The sequence below is a fragment of the Pseudophryne corroboree genome, chromosome 2 (genome assembly GCF_028390025.1).
Source record: "Pseudophryne corroboree isolate aPseCor3 chromosome 2, aPseCor3.hap2, whole genome shotgun sequence".
NCBI lineage: Eukaryota > Metazoa > Chordata > Amphibia > Anura > Myobatrachidae > Pseudophryne > Pseudophryne corroboree.
Window position 1 is genome coordinate 43,191,988 of NC_086445.1, and position 25,148 is coordinate 43,217,135.

At 49.5% G+C, this 25,148-nt stretch overlaps 1 long non-coding RNA gene across 1 annotated transcript in view; it reads right to left on the reverse strand.

Moving 5' to 3' along the window:
* Positions 1-561: 561 nt before the first annotated feature.
* The window catches only part of LOC134997017 (uncharacterized), a 54,635-nt gene continuing 30,048 nt past the window's right edge, over positions 562-25,148 (reverse strand). Inside the window, exons 2-3 of the long non-coding RNA XR_010199578.1 lie at positions 13,410-14,028; positions 562-752 (exon numbers count right to left, since the gene is read on the reverse strand). This is a non-coding gene — a long non-coding RNA (uncharacterized LOC134997017). The remainder of the gene's footprint in view (positions 753-13,409; positions 14,029-25,148) is intronic.

Consider the following 25,148-nt stretch of genomic DNA (forward strand, 5'->3'; position numbering starts at 1 on the left):
CTCGGAATGAGGGCCTCTATTCGCAATTCTGCTAATCTTTAGTTCGCAATTCTGCTAAGCTAAGATTCACTCCCAGAGGGCGGCGGCTTAGCATGTGCAATGCTGCTAAAAGCAGCTAGCGAGCGAACAACTCGGAATGAGGGCCAGCAATGGTTTTTTTTTTTAAAGTGAAATTACAGCTTTCATTTCTAACTCCACAAGCCTTCCTCAATTACGATTACAATTAGTGTAATGAATGATAATGGTCATGACCAATTAAGTCTTCAAAGAATACCTGAAGAACACTTTGTAGGCATAATTGGCCATCAACATTGAAATTTATAAAAGAAAAATATAGATGTGGTAAATGTGCCTGGTCTAATGCTAATTTGTTTATTTTTGTGTAGAGGTGTAGTTAGTGAATAAATGTGTTTACATGTTTTCTTAATCAATAACCTCCTAACTCTCCTTTTTTTTATTTTAAATAACATTCTTTAGTTAGTTGTGTGAAATGTTTAAGCTAACCAATTTCTGCTAGCCAATCTGCTGTTCCTTTATTGCATTAATAAACACAACACCCACTTAACTTGAAATATTTGTTGTTGTTTTTTTAATTTGTGTGCATTTTACTTATTCAACATAAAAAAATATTGTCATTAAAAAAAAGTAACAACATTTTTGTAACTGGTCCACATTAGCCAGCAAGGCTTCCAGGTTAGTTCTCATGGTGGCCAGAATGCCCACAAATGTTATGGGATCTGCAACTGCAACATCTGAAATTAAGAGGCAAAAATAAGATTTTAAACCTACCGGTAAATCTTTTTCTCGTAGTCCGTAGAGGATGCTGGGGACTCCGTAAGGACCATGGGGATAGACGGGCTCCGCAGGAGACATGGGCACTTTAAGAAAGACTTTAGATCTGGTGTGGACTGGCTCCTCCCTCTATGCCCCTCCTTCAGACCTCAGTTAGAGAAACTGTGCCCAGAGGAGACGGACAGTACGAGGAAAGGATTTTTGTTAATCCAAGGGCAAGATTCATACCAGCCACACCAATCACACCGTATAACTTGTGATATACTACCCAGTTAACAGTATGAAAAACGACATAGCATCAGTCCAAGACCGATGAAACTATAACATAACCCTTATTTAAGCAATAACTATATACAAGTCTTGCAGAAGTAGTCCGTACTTGGGACGGGCGCCCAGCATCCTCTACGGACTACGAGAAAAAGATTTACCGGTAGGTTTAAAATCTTATTTTCTCTAACGTTCTAGAGGATGCTGGGGACTCCGTAAGGACCATGGGGATTATACCAAAGCTCCCAAACGGGCGGGAGAGTGCGGATGACTCTGCAGCACCGATTGAGCAAACAGGAGGTCCTCTTCAGCCAGGGTATCAAACTTATAGAACTTTGCAAGTAGTAGCTCGGCACAGCTGTAGCGCCGAGACCCCTCGGGCAGCCGCCCAAGAAGAGCCCACCTTCCTAGTGGAATGGGCCTTGACCGATTTTAGGTAACGGCAATCCCGCCGTAGAATGCGCCTGCTGAATTGTGTTACAGATCCAGCGAGCAATAGTCTGCTTTGAAGCAGGGGCACCAATCTTGTTGGTTGCATACATGACAAACAGTGCTTCTGTTTTTCTGACTGTAGCCATTCTGGCCACGTAAATTTTCAAAGCCCTGACCACATCAAGGGACTCGGGATCCTCCAAGTCACGCGTAGCCACAGGTACCACAATAGGTTGGTTCATATGAAAGGATGAAACCACTTTTTTTTTTTTTTGGCAGGAATTGAGGATGGGTCCGCAATTCCGCTCTATCCATATGGAAAACCAGATAGGGGCTTTTATGTGATAAAGCCGCTAAATTCCGACACTCGCCTAGTCGAAGCCAAGGCTAACAACATGACCATCTTCCAAGTGAGATATTTCAACTCCACCGTTTTAAGTGGTTCAAACCAGTGTGACTTAATGAAACTTAACACCACGTTAAGGTCCCAAGGCGCCACCGGAGGTACAAAAGGAGGCTGAATATGCAGCACTCCCTTCACAAAAGTTTGTACTTCAGGAAGAGAGAGGCCAATTCCTTTTGAAAGAAAATGGATAAGGCCGAAATCTGAACCTTAATAGATCCTAATTTTAGGCCAAAATTCACTCCAGTTTGCAGGAAGTGAAGGAAACGGCCCAGATGGAATTCTTCCGTAGGAGCATTCCTGGCCTCACACCAAGAAACATATTTTCGCCATATACGGTGATAATGTTTAGATGTCACGTCTTTCCTAGCCTTTATTAGCGTAGGAATGACCTCATCCGGAATACCCTTTTCCGCTAGGATCCGGCGTTCAACCGCCATGCCGACAAACGCAGCCGCGGTAAGTCTTGGAACAGACAGGGCCCCTGTTGCAACAGGTCCTGTCTTAGAGGAAGAGGCCACGGATCTTCTGTGAGCATTTCCTGCAGATCCGGATACCAGGTCCTTCGTGGCCAATCTGGAACAATGAGGATTGTTCTCACTCCTCTTTTTCTTACTATTCTCAACACCTTGGGTATGAGAGGAAGAGGAGGAAATACATAGACCGACTGGAACACCCACAGTGTCACTAGGGCGTCTACAGCTACTGCCTGAGGGTCTCTTGACCTGGCACAATACCTCTGTAGCTTTTTGTTGAGGCGGGACGCCATCATGTCTATCTGTGGCAGTCCCCACTGACTTGCAATCTGTGCGAAGGCTTCCTAAAGAAGTCCTCTCTTGGATGCAGGTCGTGTTTGCTGAGGGAGTCTCGGTTGTCTTACTCTCAGTTGTCCACTCCCGAAATGAACTGCTGAAAATGCGCTTACATGATTTTCCGCCCAGCGGAGAATCCTGGTGGCTTCTGCCATCTCCACTCTGCTCTTTGTGCCGCCTTGGCGGTTTACATGAGCCACTGCGGTGATGTTGCCTGACTGGATCAGAACCGGTAGGTCGCGAAGCAATGTCTCCGCTTACCGAAGGGGGTTGTATATGGCCCTCAGCTCCAGGATGTTGATTTGAATACAAGTTTTTTTAACTTGACCCAAAGACCTTGGAAGTTTCTTCCCTGTGTGACTGCTCCCCCACCTCGGAGGCTCGCGTCCGTGGCTACCAGAATCCAGTCCTGGATGGTGAACCTGCGACCCTCTAGAAGGTGAGCACTCTGCAGCCACCATAGGAGGGACACCCTGGCCCTGGGGGACAGGGTGATTAACTGATGCATCTGTAGATGTGATCCGGACCACTTGTCCCGTAGATCCCATTGGAAGGTCCTCGCATGGAACCTGCCAAAGGGAATGGCCCCGTAAGATGCCACCATCTTTCCCAGGACCCGAGTGCAGTGATGCACTGACACCTGTTTTGGCTTTAGTTCCTGGGCCTTCTCTATCGGAAGATAAACCCATTTCTGGTCCGTATCCAGAATCATACCCAAGAAGGGCAGACGAGTCATAGGAACCAACTGTGACTTCGGGATATTGAGAATCCAGCCGAGTTGCTGTGACGGGTGGTCTTCAGTATGCCGACTGACGGGATCCCGGCGCACAGTATACCGGCGCCGGGATCCCGACAGCCGGCATACCGACACTTATTCTCCCTTGTGGGGGTCCACGACCCCCCCGGAGGGAGAAGAAAATAGTGTGGCGCGCATAGCGCGCCACCGTGCCCGTAGCGTGGCGAGCGCAGCGAGCCCGCAAGGGGCTCATTTGCGCTCGCCACACTGTCGGTAAGCCGGCGGTCGGGCTCCCGGCGCCGGTATGCTGGTCGCCGGGAGCCCGACCGCCGGCATATCGTAGTGAACCCGCTGTGACACCTTCAGCGAAAGTGACCCGCTGTTCAATAACTGCTCTTTTGATCTCGCCCTTATTAGGAGATCATCCAAGTATGGGATAATTGTGACTCCTTGCTTGCGTAGGAGCACCATCATTTCCACCAATTACCCTGAAATTGGTAATGACAATACTGTACCGCAATTCTCAGGTAAGCCTGATGGGGTGGATAATTGGGAACATGAAGGTATGCAGCCTTTATGTCTAGATACACCATAAAATGCCCCCCTTCCAGGCTGGCGATGATCGCTCTAAGCGATTCCACCTTGAATTTGAACCTTTTCAAGTATAGGTTCAGAGATTTTAATTTTAAAATAGGTCTGACCGAACCGTCCGGTTTCGGGACTACAGCCAAGGTTGAGTAATATCCCCTTCCTTGTTGAAGGATGGGAACCTTGAGCACCACCTGTTGAAGATACAATGTGTGAATTGTATTTAATATTATCTCCCTTTCTGGGGGAGAAACCGGTATGGCCGATAAGGAAGACCGGCGAGGAGGCACCTCTTCGAATTCCAGCTTGTAACCCTGAGAAACAATTTCTATTGCCCAGGGATCCACCTGTGAGTGAACTCAGATGTGGCTGAAGAGTTGAAGACGCGCTCCCACTGGGGCGGACTCCCTTAGGGGAGCCCCAGCGTCATGCGGTGGATTTAGTAGAGGCCGGGGAGGACTTCTGTTCCTGGGAACTAGCTGTGCCCTGTGCTCTTACCTCTGGTAAGAAAGGACGCTCCTCGTACTTTCTTGTTTTTCTGCGACCGAAAGGACTGCATTTGATAATGTCGTGCTTTCTTAGGCTGTGAGGAAATATAAGGCAAAAGATCAGATTTACCATCTATAGCTGTGGAGACCAGGTCCGAGAGCCCTTCTCCACACAATTCCTCACCCTTGTAAGGTAAAACCTCCATATGCCTCTTTTAGTCGGCATCACCTGTCCATTGCATGTTCCACAGGACACGTCTAGCAGAAATCGACATAGCGTTGACTCTAGAACCCAGTAGACCAATGTCTCTTTGGGCATGTCTTATATATATAAGACAGCATCTTTTATATATCCTAGGGTCAATAACATGGTATCCTTATCTAGGGTTTCAATCTCCGCTGATAAGGTATCTGTCCACGCTGCTACAGCGCTACAAACCCATGCCGACACAATCGCCGGTCTGAGCAGTGTACCAGAATGTGTGTAAATGGACTTCAAAGTACTTTTCTGCAGGATCCCTGAGGGTAGCTGTATCTTGGTATGTCAGCGCTACCTTTTGGGTAAACGTGTCAACGCCTTGTCCACCCTAGGGGAGGATTCCCATCGTATCCTGGCCCTAGCAGGGAAAGGATACGCCATGAGAATTCTTTTGGGAAACTGCAGTTTCTTGTCTGGAGATTCCCGCTCTTTTTCACACAATTCATTTGGTTCATGAGAGGGGGGAAATGTTATCTCAGCTTTCTTCCCCTTAAACATGTGTACCCTCGTGTCAGGGACAGATGGGTCATCAGTGATATGCGAAACATCTTTTATTACAATAATCATATATTGAATACTTTTTTGCCAGTTTTGGCTGTAACTTTGCATCATCGTAGTCGACACTGGAGTCAGACTCCGTGTCGGTATCAGTGTCTATTATTTTGGATAGTGGGCGTTTTGAGACTCTGAAGGTCCCTGCGACATAGGGACAGACATGGGTAGATTCCCTGTCTGTTCTCTAATCTTTTGTGCAATTAATTTACCTCAGCACTTAATTCCACATATCCAGTCAGGTGTCGGCGTTGTCGACGGAGACACCACACACACACATTTGCTCCATCTCCTCCTTAGAAGAGCCTTTTACCTCAGACATGTCGACACACACGTACCGACACACCACACACTCAGGGAATCCTCTTATCTGAAGACAGTTCCCTCACAAGGCCCTTTGGAGAGACAGAGAGAGAGTATGCCAGCACACACCCAGCGCTAATACCCCAGGAAAAAACACACAATGTGTTTACCCAGTAGCGCTGTAATACTATTATTTGCTGCCAATTATGTGCCCCCCCCCCTTCTCTGAAACCCCCTTTCACCGTGGATAAGCAGGGGAGAGTCCGGCGAGCTTCCTCTCAGCTGTGCTGTGGAGAAAATGGCGCTGGTGAGTGCTGAGGGAGAAGCCCCACCCCCTCGGCGGCAGGCTTCTGTCCAGCTTAAATATAATAAAAACTGGCGGGGGCTCTTTATATATACAGTGCCTAGCTGTATATATATCTCTTTTGCCAGAAATGAGGTTTATATTGCTGCCCAGGGCGCCCCCCCCCCCCCCCCCCTGCGCCCTGCACCCTTACAGTGACTGCCGTGTGTGAGGTGTGTGGGAGCAATGGCGCACAGCTGCACTACCTGCGTTACCTCAGTGAAGATCATGAAGTCTTCTGCCGCCTCTGAAGTTTTCTTTTCTTCTCATACTCACCCGGCTTCTATCTTCCGGCTCTGTGAGGAGGACGGCGGCGCGGCTCCGGGATGAACTCCAGGGCGAGACCTGTGTTCTGATTCCCTCTGGAGCTAATGGTGTCCAGTAGCCTAAGAAACAGAGCCTTGAAACTCACAGAAGAAGGTCTGTTTCTCTCTCCTCTGTCCCACGATGCAGGGAGTCTGTTGGCAGCAGGCTCCCTGAAAATAAAAAACCTAACTAAAATACTTTCTGACAGGAAACTCAGGAGAGCTCCCTGTAAGCACCCAGTCTCCACTGGGCACAGTATCAAACTGAGGTCTGGAGGAGGGGCATAGAGGGAGGAGCCAGTGCACACCAGATCTAAAGTCTTTCTTAAAGTGCCCATGTCTCCTACGGAGCCCGTCTATCCCCATGGTCCTTACGGAGTCCCCAGCATCCTCTAGGACGTCAGAGAAATAAACATTACTAACTTACTCACATTACCTATTATACAAGCAAGGCACAAAGCACACTTTAATGCAGACATGTCCAAACTGTGAACCTCCAGCTGTTGTGAAACTACATATACCAGCATGCCTTGACCCAGTGTTGATGTCAGAGAATGCTAAAGCTGTGTCAGGGCATGCTGGGATGTGTAGTTTCTCAACAGCTGGAGGGCCGCAGTTTGGACAGACCTGCTTTAATGGCAAAGTGACTACATCATGGATGTTTTAATGAGAAAACAGTAGCAGAACAACACACAAGCCTGCTGAGCAATGTTTGCTATTGTTATTTTTTTTTTTAAACAAAGTGTACCACACCATGGGGTACATTTACTAATATGGGAGTTCTATTTAAGATGGGACGTTGCCCATAGCAACCAATCAAATTCCACATATTATCTTGTAGAAGGTGCAAAAGAAATGAAAAGTATAATCTGATTGGTTGCTAATGGCAACATCCCATCTTAAATAGAACTACCATCTTAGTAAATGTAACACCATGCTGGGATTCATTCACATCTGGAGTGAAGCAGACTTATCTTTTTTGGGGTTGGCCCTGCATCATCACACTGCATATCAACATCTTCAGAAGAACAACATATCCTAGCATGCCCACACTCCCTGAAAGCCTACCTTACTACATAAGGTCAAACAGGTTTTTACATTTTTTTTTTCAAATTTTTTTGTAGTGTAACTTTCACAACACAAATCACTGTGTCCTTAGCCTGCCTAACAAAGTGAAGCATGCGAGTTCAATGTGCAAATATTGGAATACCCAGGCACAAGTGTAAAAGTCAAACAACATACTAAACTCCACTCAGGTCTAACTGTTTTGCTGATAATGTCGCACATATAAACCCTGTTGTCCAGGCAACCCTGTCGACATAATGAGTGTCGACCTAGAGTGGGCATCCTAAACATTGCAGACGTAGACACTGTACATCTAATGATCCTCACACAAATGTAAATGCAACATCCATACCATGATGAAGAAGACAAACATTTTACCTTGGCAATAGATTGGCCCCAGTACAACACTGCATTTATTAGAATGTGAAGTTAAATAAGAATTTACTTACCGATAATTCTATTTCTCATAGTCCGTAGTGGATGCTGGGGACTCCGTCAGGACCATGGGGAATAGCGGCTCCGCAGGAGACAGGGCACAAAAAGTAAGCTTTTAGGATCACATGGTGTGTACTGGCTCCTCCCCCTATGACCCTCCTCCAAGCCTCAGTTAGTTAGGTACTGTGCCCGGATGAGCGTACACAATAAGGAAGGATCTTGAATCCCGGGTAAGACTCATACCAGCCACACCAATCACACCGTACAACTTGTGATTTGAACCCAGTTAACAGTATGATAACAACGAAGAAGCCTCTGAAAAGATGGCTCACAACAATAATAACCCGATTTTTGTAACAATAACTATGTACAAGTATTGCAGACAATCCGCACTTGGGATGGGCGCCCAGCATCCACTATGGACTATGAGAAATAGAATTATCGGTAAGTAAATTCTTATTTTCTCTAACGTCCTAGTGGATGCTGGGGACTCCGTCAGGACCATGGGGATTATACCAAAGCTCCCAAACGGGCGGGAGAGTGCGGATGACTCTGCAGCACCGAATGAGAGAACTCCAGGTCCTCCTTAGCCAGAGTATCAAATTTGTAAAATTTTACAAACGTGTTCTCCCCTGACCACGTAGCTGCTCGGCAAAGTTGTAATGCCGAGACCCCTCGGGCAGCCGCCCAAGATGAGCCCACCTTCCTTGTGGAGTGGGCATTTACAGATTTAGGCTGTGGCAGGCCTGCCACAGAATGTGCAAGTTGGATTGTGCTACAGATCCAACGAGCAGGAGCACCCATCTTGTTGGGTGCATACAGGATAAACAGCGAGTCAGATTTTCTGACAACGTCCAGCAACTTGGAGTCCTCCAAGTCGCTAGTAGCCGCAGGCACCACAATAGGCTGGTTCAAGTGAAAAGTCGAAACCACCTTAGGCAGAAACTGAGGACGCGTCCGCAGTTCTGCCCTGTCCGAATGGAAAATCAGATATGGGCTTTTGTACGATAAAGCCGCCAACTCTGATACTCTCCTGGCTGAAGCCAGGGCCAGTAGCATGGTTACTTTCCATGTAAGAGACTTCAAATCTACCGATTTGAGCGGCTCAAACCAATGGGATTTGAGAAAATCCAAAACTACGTTGAGATCCCACGGTGCCACTGGAGGCACAATCGGGGGCTGTATATGTAGTACACCTTTGACAAAGGTTTGTACTTTAGGCACTGAAGCCAATTCTTTCTGGAAGAAAATCGATAAGGCCGAAATTTGAACCTTAATAGACCCCAATTTGAGGCCCATAGACAATCCTGCCTGCAGGAAATGTAGGAATCGACCCAATTGAAATTCCTCCGTTGGGGCCTTCTTGGCCTCACACCACGCAACATATTTTCTCCAAATGCGGTGATAATGTTGTGCGGTCACTTCCTTCCTGGCTTTAATCAAGGTAGGAATAACTTCTTCTGGAATGCCCTTTTCTTTTAGAATCCGGCGTTCAACCGCCATGCCGTCAAACGCAGTCGCGGTAAGTCTTGGAACATACAAGGTCCCTGCTGAAGCAGATCCCTTCTTAACGGTAGAGGCCACGGCTCTTCCGTGAGCATCTCTTGAAGTTCCGGGTACCAAGTCCTTCTCGGCCAATCCGGAGCCACGAGTATTGTTCTTACTCCCCGTAGCCGTATAATTCTCAGTACCTTTGGTATGAGAGGCAGAGGAGGAAACACATACACGGACTGGTACACCCACGGTGTTACCAGAGCGTCCACAGCTATTGCCTGAGGGTCTCTTGACCTGGCGCAATATCTGTCCAGTTTCTTGTTGAGGCGGGACGCCATCATGTCCACCTTTGGTTTTTCCCAACGGTTCACAATCATGTGGAAGACTTCTGGATGAAGTCCCCACTCTCCCGGGTGGAGGTCGTGTCTGCTGAGGAAGTCTGCTTCCCAGTTGTCCACTCCCGGAATGAACACTGCTGACAGTGCTATGACATGATTTTCCGCCCAGCGAAGAATCCTTGCAGCTTCTGTCATTGCTCTTCTGCTTCTCGTGCCGCCCTGTCTGTTTACGTGGGCGACTGCCGTGATGTTGTCCGACTGGATCAACACCGGCTGACCCTGAAGCAGCGGTTTTGCCAGGCTTAGAGCATTGTAAATCGCTCTTAGCTCCAGTATATTTATGTGAAGAGACGTCTCCAGGTTCGACCACACGCCCTGGAAGTTTCTTCCCTGTGTGACTGCTCCCCAGCCTCGTAGGCTGGCATCCGTAGTCACCAGGACCCAGTCCTGTATGCCGAATCTGCGGCCCTCTAACAGATGGGCACTCTGCAACCACCACAGAAGAGACACCCTTGTTCTTGGTGACAGTGTTATCCGCTGATGCATGTGCAGATGCGATCCGGACCATTTGTCCAGCAGATCCCACTGAAATATTCGTGCGTGGAATCTGCCGAATGGAATTGCTTCGTAAGAAGCCACCATCTTTCCCAGGACTCTTGTGCATTGATGTACTGACACATTTCCTGGTTTTAGGAGGTTCCTGACAAGTTCGGATAACTCCCTTGCTTTCTCCTCCGGGAGAAACACCTTTTTCTGAACAGTGTCCAGAATCATTCCCAGGAACAGCAGACGTGTCGTCGGGGTCAATTGAGATTTTGGAAGATTCAGAATCCACCCGTGTTGTTGAAGCACTACTTGGGTTAGTGCTACTCCGACTTCCAGCTGTTCTCTGGACCTTGCCCTTATCAGGAGATCGTCCAAGTAAGGGATAATTAATACGCCTTTTCTTCGTAGAAGAACCATCATTTCGGCCATTACCTTGGTAAAGACCCGAGGTGCCGTGGACAAACCAAACGGCAGCGTTTGAAACTGATAATGACAGTTTTGTATCACGAACCTGAGATACCCTTGGTGTGAAGGGTAAATTGGGACATGCAGATAAGCATCTTTTATGTCCAGGGACACCATGAAGTCCCCTTCTTCCAGATTCGCTATCACTGCTCTGAGTGACTCCATCTTGAACTTGAATTTCTGTATGTACAGGTTCAAGGATTTCAGATTTAGAATAGGTCTTACCGAACCGTCCGGCTTCGGTACCACAAATAGTGTGGAATAATACCCCTTTCCCTGTTGTAGGAGGGGTACCTTGACTATCACCTGCTGAGAATACAGCTTGTGAATGGCTTCCAATACCGTCGCCCTTTCTGAGGGAGACGTTGGTAAAGCAGACTTTAGGAACAGGCGAGGGGGAGACTTTTCAAATTCCAACTTGTAACCCTGAGATACTACCTGCAGGATCCAAGGGTCCACCTGTGAGCGCGCCCACTGTGTGCTGAAAATCTTTAGTCGACCCCCCACCGCCCCTGAGTCCGCTTGCACAGCCCCAGCGTCATGCTGAGGGCTTTGTAGAAGCCGGGGAGGGCTTCTGTTCGTGGGAAGTAGTTGCTTGCTGCACCCTCTTACCCCTTCCTTTGCCTCTGGGCAAATATGACTGTCCTTTTGCCCGCTTGTTCTTATAGGAACGAAAGGACTGCGGCTGAAAAGACGGTGTCTTTTTCTGTTGGGAGGTGACCTGAGGTAAAAAAGTGGATTTTCCGGCTGTTGCTGTGGCCACCAGATCCGATAGACCGACCCCAAATAATTCCTCTCCTTTATACGGCAATACTTCCATATGCCGTTTGGAATCCGCATCACCTGACCACTGTCGCGTCCATAAACTTCTTCTGGCAGATATGGACATCGCACTTACTCTCGATGCCAGAGTGCAAATATCCCTCTGAGCATCTCGCATATAAAGAAAAGCATCCTTTAATTGCTCTATAGTCAATAAAATACTGTCCCTATCCAGGGTATCAATATTTTCAGTCAGGGAATCCGACCACACCACCCCAGCACTGCACATCCAGGCTGAGGCTATTGCTGGTCGCAGTATAACACCAGTATGTATGTATATACTCTTCAGGGTAGTTTCCAGCCTCCTATCAGCTGGATCCTTGAGGGCGGCCGTATCAGGAGACGGTAACGCCACTTGTTTTGATAAGCGTGTGAGCGCCTTATCCACCCTAGGGGGTGTTTCCCAGCGCGCCCTAACCTCTGGTGGGAAAGGGTATAATGCCAATAACTTCTTTGAAATTAGCAGTTTTCTATCGGGGTTAACCCACGCTTCATCACACACGTCATTCAATTCCTCTGATTCTGGAAAAGCTACAGGTAGTTTTTTCACACCCCACATAATACCCCCCTTTGAGGTACCTGCAGTATCAGAGATATGCAAAGCCTCCTTCATTGCCGTGATCATATAACGTGTGGCCCTATTGGAAAATACGTTTCTTTCTTCACCGTCGACACTAGATTCATCTGTGTCGGTACCTGTGTCGACTGACTGAGGTAAGGGACGTTTTACAGCCCCTGACGGTGCCTGAGACGCCTGGACAGGTACTAACTGGTTTTCCGGCCGTCTCATGTCGTCAACTGACTTTTGCAGCGTGCTAACATTATCACGTAATTCCATAATTAAAGCCATCCATTCCGGTGTCGACTCCCTAGGGGGTGACATCACCATTACCGGCAATTGCTCCGCCTCCACACCAACATCGTCCTCATACATGTCGACACACACGTACCGACACACAGCAGACACACAGGGAATGCTCTTATCGAAGACAGGACCCCACTAGCCCTTTGGGGAGACAGAGGGAGAGTTTGCCAGCACACACCAAAGCGCTATAAAAAAGTATATAAACAACCCTAAAAGGTGTTGTTTCTGTTATATGCGCTTAATATATAAAAATATCGCCAAAATATGCCCCCCTTCTCTGTTTTACCCTGTTTCTGTAGTGCAGTGCAGGGGAGAGTCCTGGGAGCCTTCCTCACAGCGGAGCTGAGCAGGAAAATGGCGCTGTGTGCTGAGGAGAATAGGCCCCGCCCCCTAAAACGGCGGGCTCTTCTACCGGAGTTTGCGATATATGGCAGGGGTTAAATACATCCATATAGCCTCAAGGGCTATATGTGATGTATTTTAGCCATAGAAAAAGGTATTATACATTGCTGCCCAGGGCGCCCCCCCCAGCGCCCTGCACCCTCAGTGACCGCTGGTGTGAAGTGTGCCGACAACAATGGCGCACAGCTGCAGTGCTGTGCGCTACCTTATGAAGACTGAAAGTCTTCTGCCGCCTGTTTCCGGACCTCTGGACCTCTTCAACTTCGGCATCTGCAAGGGGGGTCGGCGGCACGGCTCCGGGACCGGACTCCATGGCTGGGCCTGTGTTCGATCCCTCTGGAGCTAATGGTGTCCAGTAGCCTAAGAAGCAAATCCATCCTGCACGCAGGTGAGTTCACTTCTCTCCCCTAAGTCCCTCGTAGCAGTGAGCCTGTTGCCAGCAGGACTCACTGAAAATAAGAAATGAGAGCCACCTAGATTGCACCCTGCTCGGACGGGCACAAAAACCTAACTGAGGCTTGGAGGAGGGTCATAGGGGGAGGAGCCAGTACACACCATGTGATCCTAAAAGCTTACTTTTTGTGCCCTGTCTCCTGCGGAGCCGCTATTCCCCATGGTCCTGACGGAGTCCCCAGCATCCACTAGGACGTTAGAGAAAATTAGGTAACAAATTAAATGTCAATGTGTGTGAACTTACTCTCCTCTGCCACTTAATCACCTCCCTCAAGTGGCTCCGGGGCCTCTGCTGCCCATTCTGAAGGTGGGGATGGCTGTTGGATGGGGGAAGGAGGCTGGATGGGGGAAGGAGGCTGGATGGGGGAAGGAGGCTGGATTGGGGAAGAGGATGGAAGGGGGAGCTGGTTCCAGAGGGTGGGTCAGATTGAGAGGGGGAGGGTTGCATAGAGGTAGGTTGGGCCACAGAGGGGGAGGGGGGCAGAGAGGGGGATTGGGAAAGAGAGGGGGGGTGCGGAGAAGGGGATTGGGAAAGAGAGGGGGAGTGGGGCGGAGAGGGGGATTGGGCCACAGAAGGGGAGGGGTGCGGAGAAGGGGATTGGGAAAGAGAGGGGGAGGGGGCGGAGAGGGGGTTTGGGCCACAGAAGGGGAGGGGTGCGGAGAAGGGGATTGGGAAAGAGAGGGGGAGTGGGGCGGAGAGGTGGATTGGGCCGCAGAAGGGGAGGGGTGCGGAGAAGGGGATTGGGAAAGAGAGGGGGGCGGAGAGGGGGATTGGGCCACAGAAGGGGAGGGGGGCGGAGAAGGGGATTGGTCTGGCCTAGACCTTGGAGGCCTTCCACCCGCTGCTTGCCGTTGTGCTTGCCCTAGAATGACATATGTAATAATTAGGTTGTGGCTAAAAAAAAATACCATCAGCATTTTTAAATTACATTGTTCTGTCCCATGTTAAAGACACAGAGTAAGTTATTGTGTTCAGCCGACAGACTGTGTAGCAACCCAGTACAACATTAACTTTTTCACAAACACTTTGCTACACAGTCAGTACTGCAAGCCATAACCACACACAATGTTGAAACTTGTCATGTTTGTTCAGGGGCGTCAGAACGTTTTTTGGTTGGGGGGGGGGGCAAGATAAAATCTCAGTTTGGCGCCCCTAGCTCCTGGCCACCTTAGACAGGTCTCTTGAACCTGTGTGGAACTCTATGGAACAGCTGGGAGTGGCCCCTTGTACACTTTACACCTGATAGAGCATCTTATACACATTATGCCAAGTAGAGCCCATTACACACATTATGCCAGGTAGAGCCCATTATACACATTATGCCTGGTAGAGCCGCTTGTACATATTATACCTGGTAGAGCCATTTGTACATATTACTCCTGGTAGAGCCCCTATACACATTACGCCTGGTAGAGACCATTATACACATTACGTCTGGTAGAGCCCATTACACATGTTACACATTACGCCTAGTAGAGCCCATTACACATTGCACCTGGTAGAGCCCCTATACACATTATGCCTGGTAGAGCCCATTACACATGTTAAACATTACGCCTGGTAAAGCCCATTATACACATTACGCCTGGTAAAGCCCATAACACATGTTACACATTACGCCTGGTAGAGCCCATTTCACATGTTACACATTACGCCTGGTAGAGCCCATTACACATTACGCCTGGTAGAGCCCATTTCACATGTTACACATTACGCCTGGTAGAGCCCATTTCACATGTTACACATTACACCTGGTAGAGCCCATTACACATGTTACACACTACACGTTACACATTACGCCTGGTAGAACCCATTACACATGTTACACAATACGCCTGGTTGAGCCCATTATACACATTACGCCTGGTAGAGCCCATAATATACATCTGCTAGATAGAGTGCCTCCAGCTCCTCATTGCTCCTCTCCCTACTCTTTCCCCACAGCCAGCAGCTATGCTGCTGCTTACCTCTGCGGTCTTGGGCAGCACGTCTTCGCAGAGCGCAGACACTAGGTGGGGGGAACGGAGCACACGGGGAAGCAAAGCCGGATTAAGGCCATGGGGGTCCCGGGGAACTTCAGACACACACACACACACACACACACACACACACACACACACACACACACACACACACACACATATATACACACATATATACATACAGTATGTGTTCAGGATCCCGGCAGCTGTAATACCGACACCGGAGACCCACCAGCTGCAATACCTATGCCAGAATCCTGAAGAGATCAGGATCCAGACGAAGATATCCCGACAGCCAAGGTTCCGAAGGTAAGTATGAACTGCCGGTTTAGGTTTAGTGTGCTGGAGCGGGTGTTAAGTTTAGGCACACTCCGGGGGGGAGGGGGGGATTGGGTTTAGGCTGCGCAAAGGTGGTGGGAGGGTGGGGGGCGGAGGTTAGGGATAGCCACCAGTAGGGAAGGTTAGGGTTAGGCTGTGAACATGGGTGGTTAGAGTACTCTGCGCACCCTTGTCTGCATTGCCATGATCGGGATGCCGGCGTCGGTATACTGACCGCCGGCTTTTCATACTGAACCTACATGATAGATAGATAATAAGATTTTACTCACCGGTAAATCTATTTCTCGTAGTCCGTAGTGGATGCTGGGGACTCCGTAAGGACCATGGGGAATAGACGGGCTCCGCAGGAGACTGGGCACTCTAAGAAAGATTTAGTACTACTGGTGTGCACTGGCTCCTCCCTCTATGCCCCTCCTCCAGACCTCAGTTAAGGAAACGGTGCCCGGACGAGCTGACATTATAAGGAAAGGATTTTGGAATCCAGGGTAAGACTCATACCAGCCACACCAATCACACCGTATAACTTGTGATAAACTTACCCAGTCAACAGTATGAACCACAACAGAGCATCAACAATGGATGCCCACATAACATAACCCTTTATTAAGCAATAACTATGTACACGTATTGCAGAAAGTCCGCACTTGGGACGGGCGCCCAGCATCCACTACGGACTACGAGAAATAGATTTACCGGTGAGTAAAATCTTATTTTCTCTAACGTCCTAGTGGATGCTGGGGACTCCGTAAGGACCATGGGGATTATACCAAAGCTCCCAAACGGGCGGGAGAGTGCGGATGACTCTGCAGCACCGAATGGGCAAACACAAGGTCCTCCTCAGCCAGGGTATCAAACTTGTAGAACTTAGCAAATGTGTTTGTACCCGACCAAGTAGCTGCTCGGCAAAGATGTAATGCCGAGACCCCTCGGGCAGCCGCCCAAGAAGAGCCCACTTTCCTTGTGGAATGGGCTTTCACTGATTTTGGATGCGGCAAACCAGCCGCAGAATGAGCCTGCTGAATCGTGCTACAGATCCAGCGAGCAATGGTTTGCTTTGAAGCAGGAGCACCCAGCTTGTTGGATGCATACAGGATAAACAGCGAGTCAGTCTTCCTGACTCCAGCCGTGCTGGTTACATAGATCTTAAAAGGCCTGACTACATCAAGCAACTTGGAATCCTCCAAGTCACGAGTAGCCGCAGGCACCACAATAGGTTGGTTCAAATGAAAAGATGACACCACCTTCGGCAGAAATTGCGGACGAGTCCGTAATTCTGCCCTGTCCATATGGAAAACCAGATAGGGGCTTTTACATGACAAAGCCGCCAATTCTGACACACGCCTAGCCGAAGCTAAGGCCAATAGCATGACCACCTTCCACGTGAGATACTTTAGCTCCACGGTCTTAAGTGGCTCAAACCAGTGGGATTTCAGGAAACCCAACACCACGTTGAGATCCCAAGGTGCCACTGGTGGCACAAAAAGGGGGCTGAATATGCAGCACTCCCTTTACAAACGTCTGAACTTCAGGAAGAGAAGCCAGTTCCTTTTGAAAGAAAATGGATAGGGCCGAAATCTGGACCTTTATGGACCCCAACTTCAGGCCCATAGTCACTCCAAACTGTAGGAAGTGCAGGAACCAGCCCAGCTGGAATTCCTCTGTAGGGGCCGTCCTGGCCTCACACCAAGCAACATATTTTCGCCATATACGGTGATAGTGTCTTGCTGTCACGTCCTTCCTAGCCTTGATCAGCGTAGGAATAACTTCCTCCGGAATGCCTTTTTCCGCTAGGATCCTGCGTTCAACCGCCATGCCGTCAAACGCAGCCGCGGTAAAGTCTTGGAACAGATAGGGCCCCTGTTGCAACAGGTCCTGTCTGAGAGGCAGAGGCCATGGGTCCTCTGTGAGCATTTCTTGCAGTTCCGGGTACCAAGTCCTTCTTGGCCAATCCGGAACAATGAGTATTGTTCTCACTCCTCTTTTTCTTACGATTCTCAGCACCTTGGGTATGAGAGGAAGAGGAGGAAACACATAGACCGACTGGAACACCCACGGTGTTACCAGTGCGTCCACAGCTATCGCCTGAGGGTCTCTTGACCTGGCGCAATACCTTTGTAGCTTTTTGTTGAGACGGGACGCCATCATGTCTACCTGTGGCAGTTCCCATCGATTTATAATCTGAGTGAAGACTTCGTGATGAAGTCCCCACTCTCCCGGGTGGAGGTCGTGCCTGCTGAGGAAGTCTGCTTCCCAGTTGTCCACTCCGGAATGAACACTGCTGACAGTGCTTGCACGTGATTCTACACCCAACGAAGAATCCTGGTGGCTTCCGCCATCGCCACTCTGCTTCTTGTGCCGCCCTGGCGGTTTACATGAGCCACTGCGGTGATGTTGTCTGACTGAATCAGCGCCGGTTGGTTGCAAAGCAGAGGCTCCGCTTGACTCAGGGCGTTGTATATGGCCCTTAGTTCCAGGATATTTATGTGCAGACAAGCCTCCTGACTTGACCGCAACCCTTGGAAGTTTCTTCCCTGAGTGACTGCCCCCACCCTCGGAGGCTCGCATCCGTGGTCACCAGGACCCAGTCCTGTATGCCGAACCTGCGGCCCTCGAGAAGGTGAGCACTCTGTAGCCACCACAGAAGAGACACCCTGGCCCTCGGGGACAGGGTGATCAGCCGATGCATCTGAAGATGCGATCCGGACCACTTGTCCAACAGATCCCACTGAAAGATCCTCGCATGGAACCTGCCGAAGGGAATGGCTTCATATGATGCCACCATCTTTCCCAGGACTCGCGTGCAGCGATGTACCGACACCTGTTTCGGTTTTAAGAGGTCTCTGACTAGAGTCACGAGCTCTTGAGCCTTCTCCGCCGGGAGAAACACCTTCTGGTCCGTGTCCAGAATCATGCCCAGAAAAGGCAGACGCGTTGTAGGAATCAGCTGCGACTTTGGAATATTAAGAATCCAGCCGTGCTGTTGCAACACTTCCTGAGAGTGTGCTACGCTGATCAGCAACTGCTCTCTGGACCTCACCTTTATGAGGAGATCGTCCAAGTGTGGGATAATTGTGACTCCTTGCTTTCGAAGGAGCACCATCATTTCTGCCATTACCTTGGTAAATATTCTCGGTGCCGTGGAGAGCCCAAACGGCAACGTCTGGAATTGGTAATGACAGTCCTGTACCACAAATCTGAGGTACTCCTGATGAGGTGGATAAATGGGGACATGCAAGTAAGCATCCTTGATGTCCAGAGACACCATAAAATCCCCCTCTTCCAGGCTTGCAATGACCGCTCTGAGCGATTCCATTTTGAACTTGAATCTTTTCAGATAAATGTTCAGGGACTTTAAATTCAATATGGGTCTGACCGAACCGGTTTCGGTACCACAAACATTGTGGAATAGTATCCTCTTCCTTGTTGAAGGAGGGGAACCTTTACCACCACCTGCTAGAGATATAACTTGTGAATTGCCGCTAACACTACTTCCCATTCCATGGGTAAGCTGGCAGGGCCAATTTGAGGTAACGGTGAGGGGGCATCACTTCGAATTCCAGCTTGTATCCCTGAGACACAATCTGTATAGCCCAGGGATCCACCTGTGAGCAAACCCACTGGTGGCTGAAATTTCGGAGACGCGCCCCCACCGCTCCTGGCTCCTGTGGAGCCCCAGCGTCATGCAGTGGATTTAGTGGAAGCCGGGGAGGACTTCTGTTCCTGGGAACTAGCTGTATGGTGCAGCTTCTTTCCTCTACCCCTGCCTCTGGCAAGAAAGGACGCACCTCTGACCTTCTTGCTTCTTTGTGATCGAAAGGACTGCATTTGGTAATACTGTGCTTTCTTAGGCTGTGAGGGAATATATGGCAAAAAATTTGACTTCCCAGCCGTAGCTGATGAAACTAGGTCCGAGAGGCCGTCCCCAAACAATTCCTCACCCTTGTAAGGTAAAACCTCCATGTGCTTTTTGGAGTCGGCATCACCTGTCCATTGCCGAGTCCACAGGACCCTTCTGGCAGAAAATAAGAATTTACTCACCGGTAATTCTGTTTCTCGTAGTCCGTAGTGGATGCTGGGAACTCCGTAAGGACCATGGGGAACAGCGGGCCCCGAAGGAGGCTGGGCACTCTAGAAAGATCTTAGACTACCTGGTGTGCACTGGCTCCTCCCACCATGACCCTCCTCCATGCCTCAGTTAGGTACTGTGCCCGGACGAGCGTACACAATAAGGAAGGATTTTGAATCCCGGGTAAGACTCATACCAGCCACACCAATCACACCGTACAACTCGTGATATGAAACACAGTTAACAGTATGAAACAATAGAGCCTCTCAACAGATGGCTCAACAATAACCCGATTTAGTTAACAATAACTATGTACAAGTATTGCAGATAGACCGCACTTGGGATGGGCGCCCAGCATCCACTACGGACTACGAGAAACAGAATTACCGGTGAGTAAATTCTTATTTTCTCTAACGTCCTAGTGGATGCTGGGAACTCCGTAAGGACCATGGGGATTATACCAAAGCTCCCAAACGGGCGGGAGAGTGCGGATGACTCTGCAGCACCGAATGAGAGAACTCCAGGTCCTCCTCAGCCAGGGTATCAAATTTATAGAATTTTGCAAACGTGTTTGCCCCTGACCAAGCAGCTGCTCGGCAAAGTTGTAAAGCCGAGACCCCTCGGGCAGCCGCCCAAGATGAGCCCACCTTCCTTGTGGAATGGGCATTGACAGATTTAGGCTGTGGCAGGCCTGCCACAGTATGTGCAAGCTGAATTGTACTACAAATCCAACGAGCAATAGTCTGCTTAGAAGCAGGAGCACCCAGCTTGTTGGGTGCATATAGGATAAACAGCGAGTCAGATTTTCTGACTCCAGCCGTCCTGGAAACATATATTTTCAGGGCCCTGACAACGTCTAGCAACTTGGAGTCCTCCAAATCCTTAGTAGCCGCAGGCACCACAATAGGCTGGTTCAGGTGAAACGCTGACACCACCTTAGGGAGAAACTGGGGACGAGTCCTCAATTCTGCCCTATCCATATGAAAAATCAGATAAGGGCTTTTACATGATAAAGCCGCCAATTCTGACACTCGCCTGGCTGATGCCAGGGCCAATAACATGACCACTTTCCACGTGAGATATTTCAGATCCACGGTTTTTAGTGGCTCAAACCAATGTGATTTCAAGAAATTCAACATCACGTTGAGATCCCACGGTGCCACAGGAGGCACAAATGGGGGCTGAATATGCAGCACTCCTTTCACAAATGTCTGAACTTCAGGTACTGAAGCTAGTTCCTTTTGAAAGAAAATCGACAGAGCCGAGATCTGTACTTTAATGGAGCCTATATTCACTCCTGCTTGCAGGAAATGCAGAAATCGACTCAGTTGAAATTCCTCTGTTGGGGCCTTTTTGGCCTCGCACCATGCAACATATTTCCGCCATATGCGGTGATAATGTTTTGCCGTAACATCTTTCCTGGCTTTAATAAGCGTAGGAATGACTTCCTCCGGAATGCCCTTTTCCTTCAGGATCCGGCGTTCAACCGCCATGCCGTCAAACGCAGCCGTGGTAAGTCTTGGAACAGACAGGGGCCCTGCTGTAGCAGGTCCTGTCTGAGCGGCAGGGACCAAGGGTCCTCTGAGATCATCTCTTGAAGTTCCGGGTACCACGCTCTTCTTGGCCAATCCGGAACCACGAGAATTGTGTTTACTCCTCGCTTTCTTATTATTCTCAGTACCTTTGGTATGAGAGGTAGAGGAGGGAACACATACACTGACCGGTACACCCACGGTGTCACCAGGGCGTCCACCGCTATCGCCTGAGGGTCTCTTGACCTGGCGCAATACTTATCTAGTTTTTTGTTTATGCGGGACGCCATCATGTCCACCTGTGGACGACCCCATTGATTTACAATCATTTGGAAGACTTCTGGATGAAGTCCCCACTCTCCCGGGTGGAGGTCGTGCCTGCTGAGAAAGTCTGCTTCCCAGTTGTCCACTCCCGGGATGAACACTGCTGACAGTGCTAGTACATGATTCTCCGCCCATCGGAGAATTTTTGTGGCTTCTGCCATCGCCGTCCTGCTTCTTGTGCCGCCCTGTCGATTCACATGGGCGACTGCCGTGATGTTGTCTGACTGGATCAGCACCGGCTGGTGTAGGAGCAGGGATTTTGCTTGACTTAGGGCATTGTAAATGGCCCTTAGTTCCAGAATATTTATGTGAAGGGCAGTCTCCTGACTTGACCATAGTCCCTGGAAATTTCTTCCCTTTGTGACTGCCCCCCAGCCTCGTAGGCTGGCATCCGTGGTCACCAGGACCCAGTCCTGTATGCCGAATCTGCGGCCCTCCAGAAGATGAGCACTGTTCAGCCACCACAGAAGAGACACCCTGGTTCGTGGAGACAGGGTTATTAAACGATGCATCTGAAGATGCGATCCGGACCACTTGTCCAACAGGTTCCACTGAAAGATTCTGGCATGGAACCTGCCGAATGGAATTGCTTTGTAGGAAGCTACCATCTTTCCCAGGACTCGCGTGCAGTGATGCACCGATACCTGTTTTGGTTTTAGGAGGTCTCTGACTAGAGAAGACAACTCCCTGGCTTTCTCCTCCGGGAGAAACACTTTTTTCTGGGCCGTGTCCAGAATCATTCCCAGGAACATTAGACGTGTCGTGGGGACCAGCTGTGACTTTGGGATATTCAGAATCCAACCGTGCTGGCTCAGCACTTCCTGAGATAGTGCTACTCCCACTAACAACTGTTCCTTGGATCGTGCCTTTATTAGGAGATCGTCCAAGTATGGGATAATTAAAACTCCCTTTTTTCGAAGGAGTATCATCATTTCCGCCATAACCTTGGTAAATACCCTCGGTGCCGTGGAGAGTCCAAACGGCAGCGTCTGGAATTGGTAATGGCAATCCTGTACCACAAATCTGAGGTACTCCTGGTGAGAATTGTAAATGGGGACATGTAGGTAAGCATCCTTGATGTCCAGGGATACCATGTAATCCCCCTCGTCCAGGCTTGCAATAACCGCCCTGAGCGATTCCATCTTGAACTTGAATTTTTTTATGTATGTGTTCAAGGACTTCAAATTTAGAATGGGTCTCACCGAACCGTCCGGTTTCGGTACCACAAATAGTGTGGAATAGTAACCCCGGCCTTGTTGGAGTAGGGGTACCTTGATTATCACCTGCTGGAAATACAGCTTGTGAATTGCCGCTAGCACTGCCTCCCTGTCTGAGGGAGCAATCGGCAAGGCGGATTTTAGGAAACGGCGGGGTGGAATCGCCTCGAATTCCAGCCTGTATCCTTGAGATACTATTTGAAGGATCCAGGGATCCACCTGTGAGCGAACCCACTGATCGCTGAAATTCCTGAGGCGGGCCCCCACCGTACCCGGCTCTGCTTGTGAAGCCCCACCGTCATGCGGCGGACTTGGAAGAGGAAGCGGGGGAGGACTTTTGTTCCTGGGAACCTGCTGTTTGCTGCAGCCTTTTTCCCCTGCCTCTGCCTCTTGACAGAAAAGACCCTCCTTTTCCCCGCTTATTTTTCTGGGATCGAAAGGACTGAACCTGATAAAATGGCGCCTTCTTAGGCTGCGAGGGGACATGGGGTAAAAATGCTGACTTCCCAGACGTTGCTGTGGAAACTAGGTCGGAGAGACCATCCCCAAATAATTCCTCCCCTTTATAAGGCAAAACTTCCATGTGCCTTTTGGAATCTGCATCTCCAGTCCACTGGCGAGTCCATAAACATCTCCTAGCAGAGATAGATAGTGCACTTACTTTAGATGCCAGCCGGCAGATTTCCCTCTGTGCATCTCTCATGTATAAGACTGAGTCTTTTATATGGTCAATTGTTAACAGGATCGTGTCTCTGTCTAGTGTGTCAATATTTTCTGACAGGTTATCTGACCATGCAGCGGCAGCACTGCACATCCAAGCTGACGCAATTGCTGGTCTGAGTATAATGCCTGAGTGTGTATATACAGACTTCAGGATCGCCTCCTGCCTTCTATCAGCAGGTTCCTTAAGGGCGGCCGTATCCTGGGACGGTAGTGCCACCTTTTTTGACAAACGTGTGAGCGCTTTATCCACCCTCGGGGGTGTTTCCCAACGTGACCTATCCTCTGGCGGGAAAGGGAACGCCATTAGTAATTTCTTAGGAATCACCAATTTCTTATCAGGGGAAGCCCACGCTTCTTCACACACTTCATTTAATTCATCTGACGGGGGAAAAACTACAGGTAGTTTTTTCTCCCCAAACATAATACCCTTTTTTGTGGTACCTGGATGTAAATCAGAAATATTTAACACCTCTTTCATTGCCTCAATCATGCAGCGAATGGCCTTAACGGGCATTAAATTTGACTCATCGTCGTCGACACTGGCGTCAGTATCCGTGTCGACATCTACTTGTGCCACCTGAGATAACGGGCGTTTTAGAGCCCCTGATGACTTTTGAGACCCTTGGACCGGCACGAGCTGAAGACTCGGCTGTCCCACAGTCGGCATGTCGTCAAATTTTTTATGTAAGGAGTCTATACGTGCACTCATTTCTTGCCATAATACCATCCACTCAGGTGTCTGCCCCGCAGGGGGTGACATCTCTGCTAAAGGCATCTGCTCTCCCTCCACATCATTATCCTCCTCAAACATGTCGACACAGCCGTACCGACACACTCCACACACACAGGGAATGCTCAAATAGAGGACAGGACCCACAAAAGCCCTTTGGGGGGACAGAGTAAGAGTATGCCAGCACACACCAGAGCGCTATATATATACAGGGACTAACTGAGTTATGTCCCTAATAGCTGCTTATACTGTATACAATGCCAATTTAGTGCCCCCCCTCTCTTTTTCCCTCTTACTGTATTGTAGAAATGCAGGGAAGAGCCAGGGAGCTTCCTTCCAGCCGAGCTGTGAGGGAAAAATGGCGCCAGTGTGCTGAGGAGATAGGCTCCGCCCCTTTTTCGCGGCCTATTTTCCCGCTTATTTTGGGATTCTGGCAGGGGTATTTACCTCATATATAGCCCCAGGGGCTATATATTGAGGTATTTTAGCCAGCCAAGGTGTTTTTATTGCTGCCTCAGAGCGCCCCCCCCCCCAGCGCTCTGCACCCTCAGTGACCGGAGTGTGAAGTGTGTATGAGGAGCAATGGCGCACAGCTGCAGTGCTGTGCGCTACCTTGGTGAAGACAGGACGTCTTCATGCCGCCGATTTTCCGGACCATCTTCCTGCTTCTGGCTCTGTAAGGGGGACGGCGGCGCGGCTCCGGGACCGAACATCAAGGCTGGGCCTGCGGTCGATCCCTCTGGAGCTAATGGTGTCCAGTAGCCTAAGAAGCCCAATCCGGCTGCAAGCAGGCGAGTTCGCTTCTTCTCCCCTTAGTCCCTCGCTGCAGTGAGCCTGTTGCCAGCAGGTCTCACTGAAAAATAAACAAATTCTAAGACTATAACTTTCTAAGAGCTCAGGAGAGCCCCTAGTGTGCATCCAACCTCGGCCGGGCACGAAATCTAACTGAGGCTTGGAGGAGGGTCATGGTGGGAGGAGCCAGTGCACACCAGGTAGTCTAAGATCTTTCTAGAGTGCCCAGCCTCCTTCGGGGCCCGCTGTTCCCCATGGTCCTTACGGAGTTCCCAGC